This window comes from Passer domesticus, chromosome 3 (assembly GCF_036417665.1).
Source record: "Passer domesticus isolate bPasDom1 chromosome 3, bPasDom1.hap1, whole genome shotgun sequence".
Classification (NCBI taxonomy): domain Eukaryota; kingdom Metazoa; phylum Chordata; class Aves; order Passeriformes; family Passeridae; genus Passer; species Passer domesticus.
Genome location: NC_087476.1, coordinates 86,608,217 through 86,614,176, shown reverse-complemented (window position 1 = coordinate 86,614,176; position 5,960 = coordinate 86,608,217). Strand labels below are relative to the sequence as shown.

General features: G+C 41.7%; 1 long non-coding RNA gene across 1 annotated transcript; it reads right to left on the bottom strand.

The window, feature by feature from the left end:
- Positions 1-892: 892 nt before the first annotated feature.
- Positions 893-5,687, bottom strand: LOC135297010 (uncharacterized). Its single transcript, XR_010359021.1, has 3 exons — positions 5,571-5,687; positions 2,839-2,897; positions 893-1,437 (listed from the first exon to the last, which is right to left on the bottom strand). It is a non-coding gene; the product is annotated as an uncharacterized LOC135297010 (long non-coding RNA).
- Positions 5,688-5,960: the final 273 nt, after the last annotated feature.

Below are 5,960 nucleotides of genomic sequence, written 5' to 3'. Positions count from 1 at the left end.
TGCATCATGAACAAGGTTTACTTAGGCTTAAATTTGTCCCCATTTTCTTGCCAGTTCTACTATCTCTATAACCATGAGGCAGAAAAAGAATCAGGGCAAAAAGAAAAAGTGATAGCAATAAGAAAAAAAGACTGAGTTTGTTCAATCAATTTTTGACCTTTCAAAAAGAAAATTTAGCATGATGTAAGTATTTTAAAGGCAGTTTACAAAAAGCACAACAGGTAAGATTCCTTGAATGACATTGTTTAAAAAGGGTGGTGTGGAATAGTAATCAGAAAAATGAGTCAAATGAAAGCCTAGGCTGCTTCTTGTAGGAAAGAAATGCTAAATGGGTATTTTTCATCCATAGTTGTCTTTTTTTAAAGACAGTTGACTAAAATATTCCTAAAATGTTCCTGTTTACCAATAATGGGTCTTGGACACATTTTCTGAGCAATTATTTAATCTACTGTTGGACTGGAATGTTGAATAATTTTCAGCTTTGGCTTTTCTAAGCTCATCTCTAGTGCAGTGAAAGCTTTTGCCTTGGTACTAACCAGCTGTGTGCAAGAAATGATTCAGAGGTGTTTGGTTCCCAAAGTTACTGTCTTGGATTCAGCTAGAGTGGAGTTAATGCCTTCAAACATGAATCGGAGACTGCCTCTGACAGAAGGTTGAACTGCTCCCCTCAAAACAGCCTTGCTAAAAGGCAGGAGGTACCTTCTATAAACAATTATTTCTGGGAACAGTCTTTTTCCTTTTCAGGTTTGTTTTGTCCCTTGAAGAGTAAGATCTGAAGTGCCTAAGAGGATATTGAAGAAGGTTCATCTGGGGCAATAACCTTATTCTTGTAATCCTCAATGAGAGACTGTTACCTAAGAGCGGTAGTGATGATGAAGTGATACATACTTACTTATTATTATGAATCTCATGATTTATTTAATTTTTTCTTACGACCTGGGAATGATATATGAAAATGGATAGGCATCCCATGCTTGATGGAGGTAAAATATTCTCATCCATGGCAGAGAGTGGAGTTCCTGAGACACAAATCCTTGTAACCGCCCTTTGCTGATAGACAGATTCAGTTTGTTCTTACTCAGGCATGTGAAACGAATCCAGCTTTCAGCTCCTGTATTTGGCTTTTGTTTCCAGTGTGATCTGTTTGCTTGGCACTGTTTTTTCAAAACTTTGACTTTTGGGTTGCACTGTCAACATTATCGTGTGAGATCTCAGCTTGCTTTGCTCACGGACGTGCCCAACTGGAGGAGGACAATGCAGACCTGTGCAGCACATGGAGCACATTACAGTGAGAAGTCACTGTTGAAATAGCAGAGATCATGCCATTTTTTACAGATGCACACCCACAAAGTAGAGAGATGGGCTGTTTGAGATAGTTCCAAAGCCAGAGGTTGTTGAAATATTGATGGAAGTACACACTCCTTCATTTCTATGCTTCTGAAATACAAAATATCCATTAGAAGTGACAGACTTGAAGCCAAGGCAAACAATTTTGTAAGCTAAACTTGAACACTTTTACTTGCAAGTACATCTCATCTTGTGATGACAGATTCATCTTTCCAGCTCTGGTAAATTTGTTCCTACTGTAGCCTTGCTGGAAATTACCCTGCAAGTGTTTATAATCCTGTCCTACTGTGAAGAACTCCTTGTGGGATGCATAATTCAGATGAAGGGAGTGACCTCGTGGCTATGGGTAAGGTGGGACTATGTAAGCATCACAAAATGGTTTGAGTTGAAAGGGCCCTTACAGAGAGAGGTTTCCTAGTTCCAACCTTCCTGCATGAATAGGGACGATTCCCACCAGGCCAGGTTGCCCAAAGCCTCATCAAATCTGGCCTTGAACACTTCCAGAAGAAAGACATCCACAATTTCTCAACAAGTAGTTTTGGATTTTGTCTTTTGCACTGGAAAGCCCTGGTAGTCTTAAATCATGCTACACATATAACTGTATTTTGACTCACTTTTAAACTAAAATAAAAATACCCAGACAGTGCTTTGCACAGAAGTTTAACAACTGTTAAATACATAAATAGACATCACATACTAAAATACTGTGTTAATATGAGCCATATAAACAGAAGAGAGCAGAAACACAGAAGTCTTTTAACCCAATCTAATTTTGTGTCTAGACAAGATTTACTCAGCACCAGAGTCTGCCTCAGTGTTGCTTTCTGGTACTCGAGGTAGGTACAACACAGTCCTGCTTCTCAACATTATTAATTTTCCTAGTGGGCTGATGCCTCTGAGGAAAATGGCAAAAACATTTCCAAGACTGCCACTGGAGTCACAGAATGTGTAGCCGGTGAATCCAGGGGTCCTTGGTACCAGCAAGAGGCTTGAAGTTCTTTTAGCATTATTAATATTATGGTTCTGATCACAGCTGATGAGGGGAGAAAGGAAAGAGTAAAAGGTCAGAGTAAAAGATAAGAAAGAGAGGGTGGAAGGGTATAGCATTTTCCCTTTTATCTGCATTTTTCCATGCAAAAAAAGTAGGACTTGTGCCAAGGCATTTATTTATTCGTTGCTAGGAAAATTGCCTTGTGTCTTAGTTTCAGCAAGGTTAGTATATTTTTCTTCAGTAAATGGTTATCTTTTATGACCAGTTTAGACTTATATGGAGGTGGAGGAACACACCATAAAACTCTACACCATAAGCTGTGTACAGGACATATCAATGACTCTGAAGTGAGTCCATTAATGAGAGAAGAGCCAATCCTTAAAATTTCATGCTATAGCAGCTCAGTGCTGCTGAGGAAGACATTAAATCATCTTTGTGTGGAAGGTAGAGAGACCCACTATGTGACTACTGTTTCAAGAAAATATGATGCAGATACAGACCTAGATCCAAGTATGGAAATTGGCTGATGGGTCCCTCAGACTTTCTGGCAACCCATATGCTACGGAGGAAGAAAAAACAGCTGTTGCAGCTATCACTGGAAAAGATGATAGTGACCAAATTGAGCCTCAAAAGGGGTCCAGGTCTCTGTGAAGGAGCCACGAAGACTCAGGCTGGTGCTGTCATGGAAAGCTTTGTCATCACCAAATGTGGCAGCAAGCCAAGCTCCGGATCCAACATACACTGGAGCAGGGGAGAGGATAACTGGGGGCAAGAGGCTATGCACAGTGTGTCTCAGATGTATAAATGCACACATTTATACACACAGACACATACTTGTGCCCTCCCCGTGCCTGGCATTCCATGGTCAGGTATGAGATAGCAGCATTTTGAACATAAATGCTGGTTGTGAGAAACCTGTATTGATATAATAAATAAATGTGACTGAGGTTTACAGTTCAAACAAGCTCTGAGGAGCCACCACAAATCAGCTTGTCATGTTGCCACCAGCTTTACAATCAATCTCCCATAAAGGGCTTATACTCTGACTCCTTTCTCCAGTTTGCTTATTTTTGTGGGAAAACTGGCTGCAAGCTGGTCCCTAAAAGATGACTGGATTCAGACCTTTCTGTTTTTAAATGAGCAAAGCACTCTTAGAGTTTAGCAGTAGAGCCCACTTGGAAAAAAAAAAAAAAAGATCAGGAGAAAAGCAAACAAAAGGCATCATCTACTTCTGTGCTAATGGTTTGGTCTGGCCCTGGCAGTCAGAAAGGCTTGACAGAAATTGCTGCTGAAGTGGGGGAAGCTGTGGGCAGCTAGAGCTGGGGCAGTTGTGTTATCCTATAACAAATGAAGCCCTGTTTTGTACCCTTTGAATGCTGTGCAGGTAATCCCTATCACACAGTTAAAATCAACTTTTGGGTTCTCTCACTGTAACCTCCTTCCTGTCCAGCTTCAGCCCTGTGTCCTGCTTTCCACTGAGGATATGGAGAGGAGTTTCACTCACCCCTTTCAACAAGCTTGGCTCAGAAATGAAGCATCTATCCTGGGCAAAGCAGCTCCATGTGGCTCTGGGAGGGTGCAAGCTTAGGTCATAGCAATAGTGACCTCAACCTTCTGGTTGGGGTGGTGTGAGACAGCATCCTGCCCTCTCACCCCGTGAGCAGAGAGAGCCTGGAGGTGCCGAGCTGTGACCTCTGCCTGGTCCTGCTGGTTGCCTTGGCTGGTTTGCCTTTCCCAGAATGCTGGAGACAGAAGGACTTCCTTCGGCTGGCTCTGGGTGGCCAAGAGGATCCTGTGCCCCAAGTGGGACAACCAGGGATTCCCCCTTGAGTACCTCTGGCATTTTTGACATTTCTATCCTAAATGCCTGGGAGCAGAGACTCTCGTTTTAGATACAGGGAGACCTTGCCCGGCTGAATGGGACCCCTGCTTTTGTGATCAATGTGAACACATCCACAACACAAGGAGAGCTCAGAAATAGGCACCTTGACAGAGTATTATGCAGGAGCAACACAGCCTCTCTTGCTTTTACCTTTTCTGATACTCTGAACTGGGCTAATGGTTCCCATGTTTTTTCCACAATGACTCCCAAATGTTTTTTCCTGACAAGCATGCTGAATGGCTGTTTCATTTAGCACATAATCATTAGCTTCCCTCCTTGCTACCAGACACACTATTTTGCCTTTGCCTTCACTGAAAGGCATTTGCCATCTGCTTATTTTTTCATAATATCAGTGTTGTAATATTGCTTTTAATAATAACAATAACTGTACACTTGGCTCCCTCCTGGTGCTTTTCATTAGATCTCATAGTGCTCAAAAATCCAGATTATTCTAAATCTTGTTAAAAAAACTCATTGTCACCAACTTTATCCCCAAGTGTTGCAGTCCAAGTTCAGCTATCCAGTTTCAGGCTGTTTACCAAATGCCCCTGGCACTTTCTGAGTGAAATGCTTCTATTCCAAATCAGTATCTTTGATTTTGTAAAGCAATTTTCTCCCCATCTAGTTCCAGTCTACTCCTATTCTGTTAAAAGAACAGTAAGGAACTCCCCACCTCAAATGTAACTCTTTGGTCCTGCACTTTGTCAGCTTTTGTGTGTGGCCAAAACCTCTACTGCAACACACACTGCCAGGTATATGCCAAGGCACTGAATATTCCAATCACTTATATTTAGACTCATATTTACTACAAATGTCTCAAAGGGAATCTAACCACATCCCAGCACGTAGCTTTCATGATGATAAATTCAGAAACGAGGGTAAATGGTACTGATGCTCCCTTTCAAATTTGGCTAAGACGGATTCCCACTCTTTCTTTCCCATGCAATAATGTCCCGTAAGATCCCAGCAAGCTCCACGGAGATGAGCTCTTGATATTTTACAAATGAAGCTCTCCTGTTGCTTCTTAAATATTTTTTTCACACCTTTCCTTCCAAGAATGCTTGCCTTTTTTTTTTAAGTAAAGATATGAAAGTAATTGCTCCTGAGAGACTTTTTAGTTGTCAACTCTTTCACACTGTTTTAGTCATTGCAGTTCATATATTGCTTGCCTTAGCCTGGAGAGCCCAAATTAGGACAGGTACTACTGTGTGTATGCAGAACAAGGCAAAAAGTGAAGAGAATGAGAGAAGTGATACAAGGGGATTTTCCAGCTCTGTCAATAAAATCACCACAATAATAACTTCCTTCAACATGTTTGTTGCTAATGGACCTGCATGCAGAACTACTCACAGCGTAATACTTTCAGAGATTAGACTTCTTCTCTTTGCAGGATATCTGTGCGTGCTGCCAAATGCCTGCAATTTTCTTACTTAGAAGTGATTCTACAGCCAACTGTGAGCTCACAGCCTGTGAAGCACACACACAGGGTTCACTTGTCTCCCATAGTGTAGCTGCCATCCTGTCCTTTGCTATTTGTGCCTCTGGAAGGCTTGAAGATCATCTGAGCCTGACTAAAGCTACACTTCAGTGCTACGACTCAAGTACAGAAATGAGGAAGGACCCAGAGAGACAGACACATATTTCTGTGCACAACCAAGGGGCCTTCAAATGGAACTAACAGGAACCAGGATGAAGGCCAACAAAAGGCGAAACCTTTCCAAGGGTTTAGTGGATGTTAGA